The 21,226-nt window shown below is 42.6% G+C and overlaps 1 protein-coding gene, 1 long non-coding RNA gene and 1 other non-coding gene across 3 annotated transcripts in view; all 3 read left to right on the top strand.

Annotated features, from left to right (window-relative positions):
* The first annotated feature begins 1,138 nt into the window (after positions 1-1,138).
* On the top strand, positions 1,139-8,345 carry LOC111096096. Its single transcript, XR_005358838.1, has 4 exons — positions 1,139-1,263; positions 1,885-1,960; positions 4,194-4,262; positions 6,333-8,345. It is a non-coding gene; the product is annotated as an uncharacterized LOC111096096 (long non-coding RNA).
* Positions 8,346-16,453: 8,108 nt separating this feature from the next.
* On the top strand, positions 16,454-16,587 carry LOC119872091. The gene has a single exon (XR_005360277.1). It is a non-coding gene; the product is annotated as a U4 spliceosomal RNA (small nuclear RNA).
* A 1,911-nt stretch (positions 16,588-18,498) lies between these two features.
* LOC106558787 overlaps positions 18,499-21,226 on the top strand; it is a 181,464-nt gene continuing 178,736 nt past the window's right edge. The window contains exon 1 of the transcript XR_005359134.1: positions 18,499-18,611. The gene's annotated coding sequence lies outside the window, so the exon portion shown is untranslated. The remainder of the gene's footprint in view (positions 18,612-21,226) is intronic.

The following is a 21,226-nucleotide window of genomic DNA, read 5'->3' as shown; positions in this document are numbered from 1 at the left end:
TGGGACTTACTGTAGCAACACGTCTCATTTATAGAACTCATATGCAGGGGCCCGGAGACCCAGAACTGTAAATTAAAACCTTGTGTATATTACTGTGGTGAATTCAATTCCGAAGCATTTTGGCTTCTCCAAACAGGCCATTTTCTCACTGGAAAGGGGAGGGGAGAAACACAATGGAAAGGAAGTAGGTCTTTTATAGTCACCCTTCCTTTTTCTGGTAGGAGGTCTTGACACCAAGGTAATGATGGAAATAAATTCTAGTAAAACGTTGAGGCTCAGGTCAGGATTGGTACCAGCGTGTTGGAGGGGTGAGAGGAGTGGGAAAGCAAGCGAGCAGGAAAGAGATGATGGCTCTCTAGAGTCTGAGTGTTAGAGCTCCAAGTTCCAGAGAGAGCACCCTTGGTAGAAGACCAGCTCGAAATTGCTTTACTCTTGAGGTTTCTCTGGAGGCTTCCCCCTCCCCCCGCTCAAGTTGACCAGAGGAAAGGAAACGGAGACCCAGAGAGAGAAGTTATCTTGACGAATGTCATACAGTGAATTAGCAGATTGGAATGAAAAGCTGAATGCACAATCCCTGTTGCCTTGAAGGCACGATGACAACATTAACGGAGATCTAAGGAGAGGGGGTTCTAGGTAGTGTGGCTAAAGCCAAGTAAGACCATGATTCAGAAAAAAATTGCCAGGAGTTTCAGGCCAAGAGAATTTTCCAGGTTTATCCCGGAGAAAATATATATGCTTAGGGCTCAAGGGTGATCCAAAAGTGAGGATAGATGAGGGGAACATTTTAGAGGGGGAACTAACCAGACCCGTGACTTACTGGATTGTGGAGGAGAGAAAGAAGGATAGGGTCAGGGGATGATGATTCTCCCATTTTGATGCCTCCAAGATCTCTACGTGTCCCTGTCCAGGGACTCACATCACTTAGGTAATGGCTTCCATTATGTAGTTAGTTCTTCTCTATTTAGAGCCAGATGTTTTCCCTCCGTCTAATGTTATTCAGAAATCAAGGGCTAACACCATTACTGTCCTGCCTCCTGGGGTTACCACTTTCATTACTCTCTATGATGCCGTTGCTGATGTGCTGTTTGGGAAGACAAGGCATTTATTCCCCAAACAGGTACGTCCAAAGCATTTTTATCCTGCTCTCTCTAGCCAGCCCCTACTCTCTCCTATGTAACTGGAACTTCTGTCGTAAGCATGTAAGGAAGGGCTTACTGTGCACAATGCACTGCCCCAAGATCAAGGGTCAAGATGAAAAGCAGCGTGAGTATGCCAGGAGGTCAGACCATGAAAATTGGGATGCCAGGAAGGGCCCCGTAGAGGAAGCAGGTTGGGATGCATGGTGCGCAGGAAAGAAAGGGAGGGACCGTGGATTGGGAAGTGTCTCTAACGTACTGGATGCCAGGGTGGACGGTGGTGAAAGCATCCGGGAGGGGCAGGTAGGAACTGGATCGTGCCTCGGGCTTTGACTTGCTGTCCGGGTGTCTAACCACGGTGAATGCTTTGGATGGAGCCATTTGCACCTGTTCTGAGCTATGTCACAGCCCGCACTGGCACCAGGGGGACAGCTGGACGAAATTCTCTGTACCCGACGTCCTGCAAAGTGTGACTGCGGCTTAGTGGGCAGCGAAGCCCATGGGCGGGGGATTAAACCTCTGACCCTGGTTGCATCAGCACCTTGCTCTAAGCAACTCAGATACACTTTGCAGCCTCCCCCACTTCGCCCGAGGCCTAGTGCATCGTCATACATAGAAAGACAGTTGTAGCTACGCGGATGGTTTTGAAATGAGGCACATCTTTTGTTTTCTCTCTTTCTTTTGCTTACGTGTTGCCCACCTGGAATTTATTTGCCAATGACCGTGCACCACATTGCAATTGCCTCAGGTTGGAAGCACAATGTGGGGGTGACTATATTCTCTTCCTGCAAGACTTGCCCCCCACCTCCCCCATGGGTGAACAGGTGAGACAAATATGAATGGGAAGGGTGTGGTGAAGAAGAGTATGAGGGTCTGAGTGGTTTTTGGTTCTGGGACAGCCAAACAATCCCAAGTTCAATTTCCATGGTAATGTTCAGGGACTTCCTTTCCCTTTCCCCCTTCCTTCTTTCCTTCCTTCCTTCCTTCCTTCCTTCCTTCCTTCCTTCCTTCCTTCCTTCCTTCCTTCCTTCCTTCCCTCCCTCCTTTTTTTCAGGGTCTTCTTTTGAAGCTCACTCTGTGTCTTGACAATAGCGGAGTCAGTCTTACCTCACTTGACTTCAGACAGTAGGCTGCCGGCAGGAGTGGTTTGCGAATTCTATCTCAGCATGTCTTTACCTGCATTGGGGCAAGGAGCTCGGGGTGCTGCAGGGATGACATCGTATGCTTCCTGCCCAACCTACTCACCCTCCAAGGCCAGACCCAGAGTTGCTTCCACCACAAAGCCTGTCCACATCATTCCAGCTCACTGAGATTGTTACCTATTTTAAATTCATAAATCTCATTGTCTGTACCTCTCACTTGCAAATAATTGCATATTATCTTGCCAAACCACTTGTCATGTTGTCTTTTCTATAATGTAATCCTTATGCTTGTACTTACATTTGATATGTTGATGCTTTGTTCCTCCAGATAGGTTGCAAGCTCCTTCTGAGCAAGGGTCAGACCTAGTGGTTCATTGTATAATAATGGTACCTTGCATTTCTCTGGCACTTTAGAGCTTATAAATCCCTTCCAAATCTATAACCTTATTTGAGCTTTATAATAATCCTGTCAGTTTGGAAGACTCGGTGGTTTTTTTTGTTTGTTTGTTTTTAAAGAGTCTACTTATTTATTCATGAGAGACAGAGAGAGAGAGAGAGAGAGAGAGAGAAAGGCAGAGACACAGGCAGAGGGAGAAGAATGCTCCATGCAGGGAGCCAGATGTGGGACTCGATCCCAGGACTCCAAGATTACGTCCTGGGCCAAACACAGGTGCTAAACCACTGAGCTACCCAGGATCCCCAAGGAAGACCCGGTGTTATTAGTACCCCAATTTCTCAGACAGAGGATCCTGGAGTAGGAAGTAGTAAATATTTTGTGCAACATTACACCGTACCATGTTTTCTACAGAACAGGGACATCACGGATGCTCAGTAAATATCATTGATTTCTCTGTTCATTAAATCCAAGTTCAATTCCACAGGCAGCCTGATATTTTTAAGCAACGGGTTTTGTATTTTGGGGAGACAATTGGCTGTAAAAGCATCCTGAACTCACCAGCTTACTATGCAACCTTCTGCTTCACCCTAAGTGTTTGGAATGCATTTGGTGAATTAGGACAACACAGACACGATAAATCCGATTTTCAACATGTACTCTTCCTCCAAAGGAAGTTTCCAAGAATCACTTTGTTGCTTCGCTTCTCCTTTTCACTGCCGCCTGGAAAGACACAGGTGGGGGTAATGAAACAGTGGGTTTTTAAAATTCTCCTTTCCAGATGTCATGTATTTGGTTCTTGCAATATTAGTTGGCAACCATATTCGATTTTAGAAGTGTGAGGATTACTTGCAACCATATGACAGAACAGTGTTTCTTAGGGAACCAAACGCTGCAAGAGGCTTTGGTAGTAAAAGTAGCGCAACAAAAATGGAATTTGTAAAGAGGGATTTTATACCTCATACATTCCCAGGAGTCTGTCAGCCTGGGAAAAAACAAAGTGTGAGCACTTTCTAGAACTTTGGGCACCTTCTGCATGAGTCACAGAGCGAATCTGAGCGAGTGTTGAGTAAATTAGCTGCTCCCTCCTGCCCCGCTCCCCATCCCCCACAACCCTCCCTTTCTGTCCTCAGTGTATTTAGACGAAAGTAAAGTTTTCAATTTGTCGAAATTACCTGAAAAGTTGTAAGGATAAATGAGGTGTGAAGGCACTTTGAAAATGGAGAATTGCTTTGAAGAATCCAGACCCAGTCTAAACAGGACCCTCTGTACTTTATAATCCAAGAAGAAAGAAGACAATGACAATGATTAAAATGAAATTCGGAAGGAGGTACAAGAGAAGTGGGCTTCTAGGGCGTGGCCCCAGGTCAAAGGCAGCTGCGGTGCAGAAGGAAAGGCAAGGGAGTTAGAAGATTTGAACCCGAGTGTCACTTCTACGCGGTGTGATGGGGATGATTCATCAGATGTCTGTGAGTGTGTTTTCTTATCTGTGAAGTGGTGATAAAAATGCTTGTCTTATAGGGTGGCTGTGAAGAGCAAATGAGATAAACCACAGGGAAAAGCTTTGCAAATGCAAAGGTGCTATACAAGGTAAGGGATTACAGTTGTTCTTTAGAACAGTATCTTAACGCCTTTGACATGTGCATTTATGAAGAGTGTTGCGGCTTCTAAGGTCCTCATGGATGGTCCAGGCACCAAAATCTCTATGGTGATTAAGCGAAGACTCAGTTATGCCCATTAGTTACTCTTTTAGGAAGTGAATTGATGCCCTTTGAGAAAACATGCCCTTGGCTCTCCCCTCAACCCCCCTTGCTCTTTCTAGGAAGATCTCTTCTTGATCTCTTGAGCCCAGACATGCCCTGACTGACTTTCCTCCTGCCTCTATGCTCTTTCCAGCCTGGTGGTGGGGTAGGGAGGGTCTCCTTTTGTGGTCTGTTACAATCCTGTCCATTCTGGAAGGCTCCCTTTTGACTTCTGTAAAGACTTTTCCTGAGTTCTCCAGGAGAAATTACTTCTCCTTTCACAGTTGTTCTGAAGACCCTCATTTCCTTCTTAGTATAACATTTGCACCTATATTTCAGTGTGAATTTGCATAGATCTCCTCTGCTAGGATTGTGAGTCCTGCCAGGGGAGGGTACACGGTGTTATTTCACTTGGTGTCCCCACTGCCTGGCACAGGGAGACTGCCCAATACATATTTGCATTCCTCAAATGGTAGTGATTTGGAATCTCTGCAAGGTGCCTCATCTGGGCCAGACAATAGCCTTCAGTGTCCTGAATCAAGGATGTGGTAGGTATTCAGAAAATAATTGTTGGCTGATGATTTGGTTCCCATCAAAAAGATTCAGAAAGGGATTCTTAATTTGTAGTTTGTCACAATATTAAATCTGCCAAAACATTTGATTCCTCTGAGCTTGCTGGCTACTCCAGGTCTCTCAATACAAATACATCTTTAATTTAATTTTTTATATCTCTGGGTATTTTGTTTCTGATTTTAAAAGAGGCAGATGCCCAACTTGGCAGATTTGAAGCCCACAAAAAACTTAAGAAGATAATAATAATAATAATAATAATAATAATAATAATAATACAAAACTGAGATAATCTGTTCTGTTTTTATTGAGTATGGATTTTTTGAGATTAAATTTTAACGTATTATTTTATGACATAAAATAATACCAGAACATCAGAGGCATCTTCTGTGCCATTAAAAAGTCTAACAAAATATATTTTTAGTGACTACATAATGTTCCATCCTATGGATAGACCATAATTTACTAAACCATTACCTTGTATTGCTCATTTAAATTAGATATAATTTTCAATTATAAATGCTTCATACATAAATCTCTCTATTTAAAAAAATCTTTGCAACTTCACATTTTTCCTTAGAATATATTAACAGAGGAAAAATCATTTAAGACACAAACTTCTAAGCCTCTGGGTACATTTTCCAAATTTATTTCCAAAAAGACTGAAACAATTACATATATTTTCATTAATGAGTATTAGAGTGCTCAGTTCATTGTATTCATTCTATATTTTATTACTTCAACTTTTTCACTGGCTTTGATTTTTTCGAGGGTGTTTTGGATCAACCTTGTTTTAACACATGATACTTATTTAATGTTAATCATTTGTTTCTAGAAGGTTTTTCCAGTGAAATTATAGATGTCATCTTCTGAATTGATGATCTAGTGTCACTAATATAATCCTGATGAGTATGACATTAATTCTAAATAATATGAACCATAAAGTGTATGCACGTATGAGCTATTGTTGCGGTGGTTATTAGTAGTATTTCCCAAGAAACAATAGAATTTAGGCAACTGACACATCTAAGATGTCTACTGTAGCAATTTAGAAGGAAACAGTCTTCAGTAGACACAGTAATGTAAGGAAGTATATTAAAATTGAAGAATAAATCAAGCACTCATTAAAAATGAAAGAGAAGATTCAGGCCCATTGTGTAACTGTATTGGTATGTTTTTGCCTGCAGTGAATTGGAGACTTAAACTAAAGGTATGTGTGTGTGTGTGTGTGTGTGTGTGTGTGTGTATGCACATATATACTATTATGTGTATCTGTATCCATTTATTATTATTATTACTTGAATTTCTTCTAAAACTTTTGTATCATCATTGTCTTTTCTTTTTCCAGGCTATAAGAGGACAAATGCTTTCAGAATTAATATGGACATCTTCATGGGAAAAAAAATCTTGAAACTAAAAAAGAAAATCACTGAATTTATATAATAAAACCCTTTGGAAGGGATCAGAACAGCAAAGTAGACTCATGGTAAAAAATGCAAAGTGATTAGAGATAGTATACTCTAACCCTTCTTTTTTATAGATGAAACTGAGGCCTGTTGGAGTTAAAATAATTCATCTAAAGAGAGATAGCAGGGCAGTGCCAGAAATGGGTCTCCTTGTTTCATGGGTAGTGCATACTCTACTAAACCACTCTGCCCGTCAACAAGTAACTTTATTAGCAGAGGGTATTGCACAGAACTTTTCTTTGTATTTGTCAGCTCAAAAACTTTTGCTGAGTGTGTGAAATGGGGTGTCCTTTATTCTACTATTTATGGAGATGTCACAGAGGATCCACGAAGGAAGTTCACAAAGGAAGCACCAAGACAATATACAGGGCAAGAATCTCCTCCATTGGTCCCCAAGATCCTGATGGTGTACCCTAAGAGACATTTTGTCACCTATAACTCTGTGTCATCATTTGAGACTAATCAGAGTGAAATCACTCTGAATCATTGAACTTTGTTATATTTAATACAACTAATACCTTACTGACTCTAAATGCATCCAGTTTGAATGTGATGAGTCAGGACTAGGATTTTGGATAAAAGGGTTATGGATTCACATGAACATTAGGCACTAGTGGGCTTGTCTCCAGGAAAATATCTGGACTGAATGGCCAAAAGGCTGAGACTTGGTCTCCTGGAGCAAAATAAGAAGAGAGTGAAAACAAACAGTTCTTATGCTTTAGCATTGAAGGTGGAGGGTACTTAACAAAAACAACATGAAGGCTTTTTGAGATGGTTTTTTGTTTGTTTTTATTTTTGTTTTGGCCTCAATAATCAACACTGATCAATTTCAACAGATTCTTGTTCAGTTTCGGTTACAAATATCTATGTCAAAATTTTCCTTGGTAAAGTTAAGTAGATAAAAGCAGACATGCCATATTTCTAGCCCTATTTCTGTTCCCTGGCTCTCTGATCCACTCCCCTGGTTTATCTGGATAAGTATATATCTCAAGTCTTCCTGGTGGAGACCTGGCCTTCGTTGATTTTCCATCCTAAAGGAAGAAGAGCAAAGAGGCCACAGAAAACCTTATATTTTCCTTTTTAATCTAATTCCTGAGTGCCATTTCCACTTCCATCTTCATTTTTAGGCTGACCAGTCAGAAGGCCATGTCCTCCTCGGCTGCCTCTATGTCCAGACACTGGAAGAATTACTCAAGACCTAACTTTCTTTTTATTACACTTCTTAGGAGTACCAGGTAATACATCAACTGAGCAAGGACAGATACAGAAAAGCAATATTTACAATGAGTTATGATGTAAAAGAGATGACTTTCTATTATGTTTTATCAAAGGCAGCCACTAACAAGCATAATGTAATTCACAATGCTTAAGCAGGGCGGCTTTAATTGCAGCAGTCATTAAGTTCACAGGATCATTGAATGCATTAAGGGAGGGAGCCAGTGAGCTATCATGAATGAAATAAGGCCCCCCACTCACCCCACTTCACCTATGTAACTGGTTTGAACTTAGTCCGGGTCTCTGATGTGTCACAACCCTTGACTTCCTCTTCTCCTTCCTGTAGAAAGTCACCATGACTATTTCAGAGCAGCTCAAACACAGTAGCATTTAAGAGGAAAGACAGAGGTGTTGTCAAACTATATTTAAATTTACCAGTGGATTACATTTTTCCTATTACCTCTTACAGCATTTTAAAGTTTGAAGTCTACTCACATCTATTTTTGATAAGTTTATCATCTTCAGAAGTCTACATAAGAAGTACTAGCATCAAAAAGTTCCATCTCCCCAGTAATGACAGAAATGTAAATGGAGACCTATCAGATTAATAAAAACTAGAAATGAATGGTTTTTTTTATTGGTGGAACGTATATAGGGAAATAGGCACTTTCTTATATTGCTGTGGGACATTAAACATTAATACAAATTTCTGGAAAATGATTTGGTACTGTGTATCAAAACCCCCCAAAAAGGATTCATATATGTTGAACCAGAATTTCTGCATGTAGTAAATTATCATTAAAAATAATTAAGATTTGGCTATAAGGAGTAATATAAACAGAAATTGGAAGTACTCTGAATATCTACACTAAGAGATTGGTTAAATAAAGTAACATAGGGATAACAAATGAATATTTTGCACTTATTTAAAGCAGTGTTTTAGAAGTCTATTTATTGTGAGGGAAAAGATGTTCGCAACATAAGGTAATGGAATGTGTACCACAAAACCTTATAAATGGCAAGGACCCATTTTTGTAAAAACACATTTTTAATGCATATCTACCTTTACATAGAAAAGAGTAGGGATTTATGTTCTGTTTTTTTTTCTTTTCTCTTCAATTTCATCTTTCAACATTCATATCTTTTCACTCTATTGCTCTGACATATTGGGGTTATTTCAGGGTTTTTTATACAAATGCCCTTTCTCTCTTTTTCTCCTGGGACTTCTAGAATATTGTCCTCAACTTCTAGAACACTGTCTCTTCTGTCCTTCCTTCCCACAACCACCTCAAGCTCAGTTCAGGTCTCATGTTAAATATTTTCCACTCCAGAAATTCTTTCTTGATCTCTCAAATCTGAGTTGGGTTCCTTCAGTGTGTTCCTGTTCCATAGTATACCTTTTGCATCATTGTCAATACCTGTTTACTTGTTTGTATCATCCATTCTTCCTATGAGAACAGAGAGTGACCTAGATTCTTATCTGTGTGTGGTAGCTTCTTTTGAGGATGGCCACCATCAAGTCCTTCCTTCCCTGTAGCTGCATGCCACACCCCCATGTGAAGTGAAGTCAATTCCTTCCCTCACTTTGAATCCGGGTGGGCTTTGATGACTCACTATGATTAAGGAAACATGGTGAAAATGATGTTTGGAGACTTCTAAAGCTTCCACTTGGGTTTCTTGGAACACTTGCCATGGTTATGTTAGTCATTACATAAGGGATATGAGTACTGTGAGACAACCAATGTGTGAGAAATCCAAGGAAAGTGGAGGAGCCCCAGAGAATGAGACACCGGATGAGGGGGAAAGTGGGAGGGGGAGGGAGAGAGAAAGACAGAGAAACAGATGTAAAGACACTGAGAGAGAGAGAGAGAGAGAAAGAGAGAGAGAGAGAGAGAGACAGAGGGACAGAGAGCAGCCATGGAGCACTGAGGTTCTAGAGTTCTCCACTCTAGGGAATGAAGATACCATCTTGGAAGTAAACCCTCCTGCTCACCAGCCCAGCAAATGCCACATTCGTCCAGCTGATCCATTCCCAAATTCTTGACTCACAAAAATCATGAGCAAAAATCATATGGTTGTTTAAGCAACTAAATTTTGAGATAGGTTGTTACATAGTAATAGATAACTAACATCAGCCTGGCGTGTATCGAGCCTTTAATAAATATCTATTAAAGGAATGCATAATGGGAGATTTTACTTTCTTTTTTCCCCTTTTACCCCACCTTCTGATTTCTTTGTAATGCATATAAATAATAAACCACAAAATCTTTTCTTAATAAAACAATTTTCAGAAGACCTGAAAATGGCAAATGATGGCCAGTTGACCAGCAGATATCTCTGATTTGACCCAATTCTGTAGAAATGTCCTTAATTCTTTCTGGCAGAGTGGCTTCTCCACGACAGCCTCTGTCTCATGGAGCAATGAATAGTTATCTGAACAGGACAGGGTGAAATAGATCACAGTACTAGACTTCTGATCTCTGTTTCTAAAATTTCAAATGATCCCAGACGACTTCCTTCGGTTCATCTTAGCCTTCTCTGAGCTCATTATTCCCTGTTATTTAGGGAAGAAAAAAAAAAAACATTATGTCTTCTTTTTCTTCTTACAGAATAGTCTTGGGTTCTTAAGGTTAAGAGTGTGGAAGACTCATTTTCCAGGGTCTTCCCAGGGACTCATTTTCATTCTAAATGAATTTCTATGAGTTGGAAGGAAGATGCCTACTGGCTCATTATGACGTGGCAAGGGGTGGGGGCATTGTACTAACATCCTTCACATGACCATTTCTTTCCAGTCTGGGCCACGCCTAAGTTTTACTTATGAAGCATGGGAGGGCCATTACTGTCGGTGGCATTTCTAAACCAGTTGAAGCATCTGTGTCTGGAATGAATTAGGTGTCCTAGATGGATGGAGTGAAATGTTCTTTAGTGACAAGTGGAGGATTAACGAGATGATCTGTGCTAACACTTTTAGCTCAAGAATTCTGTGGCATTCTAAGGGTTTCCTCTTGGAGAGCTGAGTGCATGGAGGATCATTCCAAACCCTATCATTTTTTATCCCATTTCTCCATAGGTATGTCCCTACACTTGAGATTTTCCTTGGAGACCAAAGTAAAATAAATGGCAAATAAGTGAATTCACCAATGGGTAAATTAATTAGATACCTAGATTAATTTTTTTTATTGTGGTGAAATATGCATAAGATTTAACATTTTAGCCATTTTGAAGTGTACAATATGGTGGCATTAAGTACATTCACAATGTTATATATCTATGACCAGTATCTTATTTCCAGAACTTTTTCATCATCCCCACATCTTGATTTTTTAGACATCTTCTAACTATTCAAAGGTGACTTTTTTTTCTTATTTCTAGATTCTAAGTGTTTGATGTGGCCAAGCAACTGACCTTGAGAAAAATGTCTTAGTTTCAAAATCCTCCACGGACGAAATCTTTCAGAAACATGTTCATCAGAGTAGTAACATGGAGACGGACTTAGTGTTGTGGTCACGTCAGTGGTTTTAAATCCTCTGAGAAGGGTTAACATCTAAAAGCCTAGTAGCTGCAGTTGGTGAATCATTCAGATCATTTCAGGTCTGGGGGTGAGGATTGCTCTCTGCTCAGTGCCATTCTTCTGCTTTCCCCCTGCTAATAGACTCTGCTCCCCTGGCCACAGGGGCGATCATGTTGATTGTGTGGTCCATCCTGGGCTATTCTTGGTACCTCACTTCCAGACCACAGTGACTGGTCCAAGGGATGGGCATAAGATCCAAACTATGTTCAGAATTTTTATCTGGGGATTTTCCCAATTTCAGTTGGAGAAGAGGGCCTATATTTACACCTCTGGTTTTGGAGCACTGCGACACAAATATGGAGTAGTGGCAGCCATATATCCCACCCTGTTCAGTAAGATAGTTTGAGAGAAAAAAATTAGCACTTGGAGAGAAACAGAGATAGACTTTTTAGAACATTTGATCCTTGGTTTAGTTGTCCCTAAGGCCATGTCCAACTTTTGCCCCTTTTACTGTTGAATTATTACTAATCTCCCTGTTTTGCTTAAATTATTTCAAGTTGTGTTTCTGTCCCTTGCAACTACAACTTCTGATCAAAATAGTAGGATTTAGAATTGTGGACAAACTACCTATCTTGATCAATAATATAGATGCCAGCCAGTGTTGGTACCCTGGGGGAAAAACATATGGATAATGTTTCCTATGTCCATCCATCCAAATGTCCAACCATCTTTCCATCCAGCTCCAGTCTCATGGATATCACATATATGTGAATAAAAAGCAACACTTTAAATTTCTTTTTTTTTAAGATTTTATTTATTTATTCGTGACACACACACACACACACACACAGAGATACAGGCAGAAAGAGAAGCAGGCTTCATGAAGGGAGCCCGATGTGGGACTCGATCCCAGGACTCCAGGATCATGCCCTGGGCCAAAAGCAGGCACTAAACCACTGAGCCACCCAGGGATCCCCCAACACTTTAAATTTCTATAATGTATTCCATCTTGTGAAATCCTCCTCATTGGCCAAAATTAGTAGCATCAATTGCAGGGAACAGAAGGCACTACATCCATTCAATCAGTAGGGATCTAATACAAGGAATTAGGTACTTCCAGAATTGTTGGGTATGCTGGAGGAGCTCAAGCTCTAGGGTGGGCCTCTCGGAACAATACTGTGGAATTGGTTGGCCCAGGGAACTTCTGCTTCTGCCACGATCAAAGAAGAATCAGGAGGTTACCACTGGAACTACTGACTTTAAAACTGAAATCAGTAAGCCATTTCAGATGTCTTCACAACTGTCTTTATCTCTCATAAATCTGGTGATAGGAAACTTCATTTTACTGCAGAAAAGTCCCCAAGTCTCCACAGCTGTACTTTTCAGTGGCAATAGCAGAATGTAGGGAAATGGACTTCACCTCACCTCTACCTTATAAACCCTGTGGTTGTATCTAAATGCATATCATGTTAATTGGGTAAAAGAAACCGTGTTTAGGACAGAGGTGGGGGTAAGCTTGCTCTCCTTGCTGGTTAAAGTCCACCTTTGCATTAATTTGGGGTAGCCCAAATGATGTATTTGGGGGTCATAGACAGGACGATGAAAAAACCAAAAACTATTATGTCAGGAGTAACTGAAGGATCTGGGGATATGTTGCTGGGAGAGAGAAAACTCGAGAAGGCGCTGTTTTCTTTTGCTAGACATTTGATAGGCTAACTTCTTTATGGTCCTTAAAGGTAGGATGAAAGCTATAGGAGATACGAATTAATGGACATTACAAAGAAGTTCCCACTTGTCAGAGCTATGGAATGATTGGGCTGTTCTGGAGTTTTCTGACTTTAGTAGTACCCAGTCATTATTTACGTGGTGGAAAATTTTATGTTTAGATCCTGACACTTGAATATGAATTCGTTATGAAGTTGGTTAATTTTGGCAAAGCTTTTTTCTTTCCTCAATTTTCCAGGGTAACTGTATCTATATTACTGCTGGGTTTAGAGAGAAATGGGGTTGAACACACCTTCTCTTTCAGGATCCAAACTAAGATCTTATGGAGGCGGGTGGCTATGGGGAACTCAGGAGATAGTCAGAACACTGTTGAAATAACACCATCAGGGGTTAGAGAGGAATAAGAAACAGCAGCATCTCCCACAAAAGATTTCAGGAATATATCCGATGGGCCATTTGGGCAGAACTGGGGTTTGACTGAGGAGTGTAATGGGATTTGGTATAAATAGTAATAGTTACTGGATATTGATCATATTGTGTGTGTGTGTGTGTGTGTGTGTGTGTGTGATATTTATCACTGAATACTCACAACACCTTTTTTTTGAGAGCTCCTTGATTTACACGTGAGGCAAATGAAGCCTAGAAAGGCTAAGAGACTTGTCCAAGGCAACAGTCACAAAGGAGCAGAGCCAGAATTTGGCCCCTGGAGCTCATGCTTATGCGCTCCATGACATCATGTTCTATGTCCAAATTGGGAAAGAATAAAAATCCAGCTGATAAGCCACGGCTGAGCCTAGGCTGTTAACAATCTGATCTACACAGCCAAGCCAAGAGGGTAAGGAAAGACAAATCCAAGTATTACATGGGCAAGGAGCCATCCATTTTTCCTTCCATAATCGGGATAACATAGTCAAAGCTAGGGAATGCTATTTTTGAGACATCTTTAATAACTGATTTCAGCTCCATTTATTCTAGTTACAGTTTTTCATCCATAAAATAGAAATAAAAGTAATTGCCTCAAAAGGTTCATCTGAGGATTCATTAATGTATATAAAAGTGCTTGCCTGGAGTGGAGTTGCTAAATCAAAGGGAGTTGACCGAGTTTCCAAACCAGCAGTTGTTTTGCCTTTAAGGAGATGGTTTCTGTCTTAGACCATCCAGTTGGTTAGAGAAACAATGGGAAAAGAGATATTTTTGAATTCTGGGCAGGCCTTTATTAAAAAAAAGAAAAAAAAGGGAATTTCACCTGTGAATACTATTTGAATCAACTCATAGTTATATCCCAACAGGCAGGGGAAATATGGAGTTCAGCTTGTGTTCAGGGAGTCCAATTTATGTTTGGGTTAAAACACCTTGGTATAATGCCAAGTGATATATTTTTCTTTACGGTCACTGTTTTCATAAAAGAGCAGACAGCTGCTTATGTGATATGATCTGAAAGATACCGAAAGGCCATCTGTCCTTAAATCTTTCCTCTTCCCCTCAGACGTAGAATCTGAAATTCCATTTTGAGAAATCTGCCCTTGGGTTAAAGCAGTGATTCTCAAACTTTGGTATGTATCAGAATCACCTGAAGATCTTATTAGAATTCTGACCCTGGGACCCTGGGGTTGGGGCTCAGGCAACTGTACATTTGACTAGAGAGTCTAATGTCCAGCAAAGTTTGAGAAACACCAGATAAAGGCATTGAATCTACAGAAATCTCCTATTAAATTCCAGGTTTTCACTCAGGGAGGTTGCCATGGTTCTCAAATTATAACCTCTACCTCATTATTCTACTAAAACTGGTCTTGCCAATATCATCAGTAAGCTCTTTGTTGTCAACCGTAACGGATTCTTTTTGGTCTTCATAAATTATGGTACGTCTCCTCAGCATTTGATGGTGTTGACTATTCCTCCTGTCTCCATCTCTGAGAGATACCAACCTCTCCTGGCTTTATGCCTTACCTCCTTGACTCTGCGGTCTACACTGCTGGCTTCTTCTCAGTTCAACTCCAAATATGGAAGTTCTTTAGGGCTTATAGCCAAGATCTCTGCTCTTCTCTGTATACTCTTTTCCTGGACTTAAATGCATAATGGCCAACAATTTCTAAATTTTTACCTCTTACCTAGTCCTCTCTCCCCAGCTTCAGTTTTGTCCCACTGACCATCTACTTAATAGATCCACTTGAAACACTCATCATAATCTCAAACTCAACATGTTGAAAGCAATTCCTAGACCCCCTCCACCTCATCTGTCTCCAATCTACATTTCTCAAGAAATGGTACCACTGGTACCAGTGTCCACCCAGTTCCTCAAATTGGAACCGAGAAGTCATGCTAATAACTTCTGCTTCTCTCCCATCTCCCACATCTGCTCCATCAGCAAGTCATGTCAGTGTCCTCCTAAATGGTTCCTGAATCTTTCCATCTCCCTGTTGACCCTGATCACTATCCAGCAAGTCCTTTTCCCCCAGAATCCTGTCTGGATCTCTACTTCATCTCTTGTGCCTTTTACATCATTCTCAAGGAAGCAGAACATTCTTTTAGATAACTCCAAACATAAACCTGATACTTTCCCCCCTTAAACTATTCAGTGGTGTCCCACTGCATTGGAATAAAATTTATTCCTTACCTGGTTCTGCAAGGCACCCATTGGTTTCTTCCTCATCTTGGTCTATAAGGCTGTTTATCTTCTGATTCACTACATTGCTGACAGTATTAAAGTCATACAGGCTTTCTTTAAGTTCCTCAAATACTCCAAATTATTTTCCTCCTCAGGGCCTTTGCATATACTGATCCTTTTGCCTGGAATGGTCTTCACCTCCATGACTGGCTACCTCTCACTTTTCAGAGCTCAGTGTAAATTTCGCCTTCTGTAATTATTCTCTCTGTTATTCTCCATTTATTTGTCACAGTGCTTTGAATTTTGTAATTGCTTATTCATTCATTCGTTTGTTTGTCATCAATCTCCCTCTCTAGAATATAATTCCATGAATTTAGGAACCATGTGCACATATCTGGCCTCTAAAAGAATATCTGGCATATATTACTTGCTCAATGAAATAAGGGGGTCTTTGGGTGGCCCAGTTGGTTGGGCATCTGACTCTTGGTTTCAGCTCAGGTCGTGATATCAGGGTTGTGGGACTGAACCACATGTTGGGCTCTGCACTCAGCATGGAATCCGCTTGGGATTCTTTCTCTCTCTCCCTTTGCTCCTCTTTCTTGTGCTCTCTCCCCAAAATAAATAAATAAATCTTTCTAAAAAATCTGCTAAATAAAATAAGGAAACAATCACAAAAATGTTAAGAGGAAATATAGCAGAATAGTTTAATTTTCTGGAGGCTTGAAAAGTTTTTCTAAGCATGGCATGAAACTTATAAACCATAAAGATAAAGATCGACCAGTTTGACTACATTAAGCATTTCACATTTCTATATACATAATCGAAAGATAGAAAATGAGCCAGGAAAAATCTTTGCAAAGTAGTCAAAGGAATTCTTCAAATAAGTAAGAAAAAAGAAGTAAATCAATAAACAAGCAGAAGGTACAACTTCTAGAAGAAAAATGGCAAGCTTTGCACAAGTGGCAGTATCATAGCCAACGAGGTTTATCTGAGGTGCGATTATTGCTAATTGAAAAATAGCAATTAGCTAGTAAAAATATTATTAGAAATATTCTCAAATTCACTTTTTAAAACATCAGATTTTTATATTGTTGAATAATCAAGAATTAAAAAGATTTACAAATGCTCTCAGGTCAGGTATGAGTGGAAGGCAGTTGGGTTTCATACAGTAATGTCATGCACTAATGGTTAGCTTTCTTACGTGCATTGTAATTTAGTGTAACATTTTTATCGAACGATTTGGCCATTTTTATTGAAACTTAAAATGTGTCTTATGGGACTCCTGGGTGGCTCAGTGGTTAAGCATCTGCCTTTGGCTCAGGTCATGATGCTGGGGTCCTGGGATCTAGTGCCTCACTGGGTTCACCTCAGGGAGCCAGCTTCTCCCTCTGCCTATGTCTCTGCCTCGCTCTCTGTGTGTTTCATGAATAAATAAATAAAATCTTTAAAATGTGCCTTACCTTTAATGCAATGCTGTTTTGAATTAGAAAATTTAGGTACTCACCTAAAATAATACTTTCACAATATACAGTGTATATTTATGGATATTTATGGATATATGCTAATATGTATTGATAGTCATATATAATGTAGATTCATATATCTCATATACGTTTAGTTTGGCTTTTTTAAGATAAAAAATGGACAGCCATTTGACTACACAATCAAATAATAATACATTCGTACAAAGAAATACTATGCAGCTGTTAAAAAGAAGAATGGTCTAGATTTATATATTCTATTTGGGAAAGATATATTCTTTGATGCGTTAAACTGAACAGATTTAACTGAATGGCATGTGTAGTAAGATTCCCCCCCCCCCTTTTTTTTTTTAAAGACACAAGTATTTATAAACTGCATAAATACGTCCAGGCATGCATGGAAAAAAAAGAAAATGACTGTACATCTTAACCATGACTATATTTGGGAAATTGGATATGGAAAACTTTCCCTTTTTACATTGTACATTTATGTTTCATACGTTTCTGAATTGTTTGAATTTTTTTAACCACAAATGTGTATTGTTCTGTAATTAGAGAGAGAGAGAGAGAGAGAAGGAGGGGGGAGGAAGGGAGAGGGTAGGAGAAGGAGGGAGAGGAAGGAGACAAATGGTCACTGTCCGCTGCATTTTGCCATCATAGCTGGAGCCGCCGCACTGGCCGCCTGGAGGGTCAGAGCCCTGGGTCCAGGGTTCAGGGGCTCGGCCTTTCCCCTCTCGCTCTCTACCCCAAGGAGGAGAGGCACTTTGGCATCCCGTCTTTTTGTAAGGATTCAGTGAGCCGAAGGTAGTGGGAGGCCTCTATCGGCCATAAAGCTCTTTGAAACACACGAGATGCTGAGAATCCAAGTCCACTTCCAGCGCGGGCAGGGCGGGCAGGGCGGGCGCTCCCACCCACCGCGCGCGCTCCGCGGGGACCCGCAGCCGCCTGCACCCCGCGGCCCTGCGCCGCCCCCCTCGCCGGGGCCTGCCCCTCCCGCTCCATCCCTTCCCCCGGCCCCGGCCCCGGCCCCGGCCCCGGCCCCGGCCCAGCCGCTTCCCAGCAGAGCTTGGCTGTTCCTTGAACTTTGAGCGCTGGTTCGATTTCCTCCAGTGGTACCACATGGGGCTGTGCAAACAGAGCACGTGGTCGGGCCAGACAAAGGAACGTGTGTGCTGCGAACCATCCCCCTATCACGGGAGCGCAGGCCCGGCCAGGAGCGGCCCGGCGGGCGCGCGGGGGCTCTTCCCTGCGGCCGCAGCGGCCCGGGCGGGGGGCTCTCCGGAAGCGGCGCGGCGGGGAGGGGCAGGGGAGGGGGCGGGGGGAGGAGGGGAGGGATGGGGGAGGCCCCCGCGCTCCCGCCCGCCCCGCACCGCGCCCCGCAGCCAGCGCCGCGGGCCGCGCTCCCCTCCAGCTGCTCCGGTTGCATTTCACCTCCGAGGACGGGCTGCTGGGGCCCCGGGGGCGGGGGGGGTGGTTCAAAGCTCGCTCTCCCGGGACGCGGGCGGGGGGCGGGGGCCGGCCCTGCGTACAGCTGTCAAAACGTCTAGGGCGGGAGGCGCAGGCACATCTGCAGCGGCGCGTCTCCGGCTGGGGGGCACGCGGGGAGCGCCTCCAACCTATCAGGGTAATGGCGAGCGGTAATTGCATTAGGATTAGTTATCTCGTGCGCTCCGCTCATTAGCCCGCAGGATGGCTCGCATCCAGCGCGAGGGTGGCACGCGGGGAGCGGGAGGATGTGCGCAGAGCAGGTCGCGGTAATGAAGGCCCGGCTCTCCCGGAGTTCGCTTCCCCCCGCCGCCGCCCCGCCCGGGCCCCCTCCTCGCCGCCGCCGCCTCCTCCTCCTCCTCCTCCTCCTCCTTCTCCGTCTTCCTCTAAACCTCATTTCCTGACTTTTTCCTGAAGGTCTTATGAAATGCGCAATTTAGGAAGATTGCCGTGAAAACAAATCTAGTCTGGCTGGAGGGGGGGGCTGGGGCGCGGGGGCGCGGGGCTGGGTCGCGGAGCCCACCGGAGGGGCGAGAGCGGTGGCCTTTCTCTGACGCCGAGGCAGCGGCTCGGGGTGCCTCGGTGGTTTTTCCTGGCAGGGATGCCCCCCACCCCGACCCCCCACCCCCACCCCGACAAGGCGTCACTGCCCTCCCTGCGCGATGGGTCAAAGGGAGAGGTGACCATTCCCAGGGATCTGGGTCCCGGGGAGCCGGGGGGGGGGGGGGGGGGGGGGGGGAGGCTTGGCCTGATGGACGCGGGACACAAGACATCCTTGTTTGAGGTCTGCCCTGGGAACAGGGACCCAGTCCTTACCCGCCTCACCGCCCGAGCACACTGGCATACCTCCCGAGGGTGCTCAAAACTGCGTGATGGCTAATAATAGCCATTTTCTAAAAAGTCAAGGGAATCATCCTCAACCTCCCTCAATGATGACACCACACTTGACTGGCAGGGAGGCCCACTTCCTTGCAATGTGACCAACCGCACAGGTGACCTCACTTTTCCAAATGCGTTCTTCTCATCTGCAAAACAGGATTCATAATTTACCCACAGGCTGATTCACACAAGCGCACATCACCCCAAACAGAACTTCACGCGTAGTAGGTGCTCAAGAGATGTTAATGTTAGTTCCTCCTCATGTCTTGGTTTATTCAGCCCTAAGATGGGGATTTAAAAAAAAAAAAAAACAACACACAAACCCTCTTTGATGTCTCAGGAGGAGGTAATTAATGTTCTCTTAACCCATCTGAAAGGGCCAATAGAGTACAAAGTTGTTTTATAATTAAGAAATGTATCAAACCCTGTGCAGGACTAATTGCTGTGCAAATTTGATTGAGGCCTGTGAGGACAAGATTGCCTTTAATGGGTTGTAGCGGAGGGGGACTATTTAATATTCTTCGGGGAAGTTCCAATGCGCAAGTCTGAGCACCGAGATTGCGTCACCAACCATTAGGAGCACTACTCAATGGTTTAGAGTGAATACACCAGGGCTTTGCTTAAATAATTATTTTGAAACTGGAAGGTTTATTGAGAGTTCAGGGTTCAGATTTAGAAATGTCAGAAATAGAGTTTTATTTGTTTCCATTGCACATAATGAATTGCCCTTTAAATAATGAAGCAATGAAAATGCCAAGTACCACATACTCCAATGGATTGCCAAATGTTGAATTAGGCCCCTGTGAGACTAAGGCTTCAAAGCCACATACATTAGAGAATTGGGACATTTACAATTTCTACAGAAATCATTGATCCAGAGGGAACCCGGTGAGAGCACACCCCTCACCAAATCTGCGGTCTAAACTTTTCAACTTCTACTTTAGTATCGGGGGAATATGTGGCGATCTTTGTCGTTGGGCACCTGGAACAATATTTTGCAGAGGTGGCCAACCAAGAGAAGTTACTAGGACGGCCTGTGTGTGTGTTGCATTTATTTGCATGGAGCAAAAATATTCTCCCCTTGACAGTAAGACCATGTGTACGTATTCACGTTGGGGCCAGTGGAAATGAGGGGTGTGATGGGCTCCCTTCCTTGTGGCCTGAGGTCACTGGTTCTGCTTCTTACAGAGAATCCAAAGGCTTGGAATGGCTTAGCCTTGCAGACACATTCTTCTCTGACGCCCACAGGGCCTCAAAATACATCTTTTTCCTTATACCCCAATTCTCTGTCTCTTCTTCATCCTCTCCGGATAAGAGATTTCTCTTTTGGTCTCTCAGGCTACTTCATCTACATTTTTCCTGGACTTCATTACTTTCTGCCTCCATCTGGGGTTTGGTCCCTTAATTATCATTTCTCTCCTAAGTATATGTTGTATTTCTTTTTTCACTGGAACTTACTTGGTTTACTTCTGCTGTTAACCACAATCCAGTCTTCTAGATGTTGCAAATACATACTCATTTGAATTCTTTTTTTAAAAAAAAAAAAGATTTTATTTATTTCTTTATTCATGATGCAATCACACAGAGAAAGGCAGAGACATAGGCAGAGCCCCATGGGGAACCTGATATGGGACTCGATCCTGGGACCCCAGGATCACAACCTGAGCCAAAGGCTCAACCACTAAGCCACCCAGGCACCCCAAATTTGTTCTTTTTCTGATATCTTTTCCAGGTTTCCCTTTCCTTTTACTGCTTGGCTTATTTGTCTACATTTACTGTCTCCACTGGTCCCTTGACCCCCTGACATCTGACTTTGCCTTCTTTTAGTCTGTGGATTGCAACTGCCAGAGGTCCATTCTCACCCCACCCTCCTAT

Source organism: Canis lupus, chromosome 5 (assembly GCF_011100685.1).
Source record: "Canis lupus familiaris isolate Mischka breed German Shepherd chromosome 5, alternate assembly UU_Cfam_GSD_1.0, whole genome shotgun sequence".
Taxonomy (NCBI): Eukaryota; Metazoa; Chordata; class Mammalia; order Carnivora; family Canidae; genus Canis; species Canis lupus.
The sequence above is the reverse complement of the archived record's forward strand: the minus strand, read 5'-3'. Positions and strand labels throughout refer to the sequence as shown.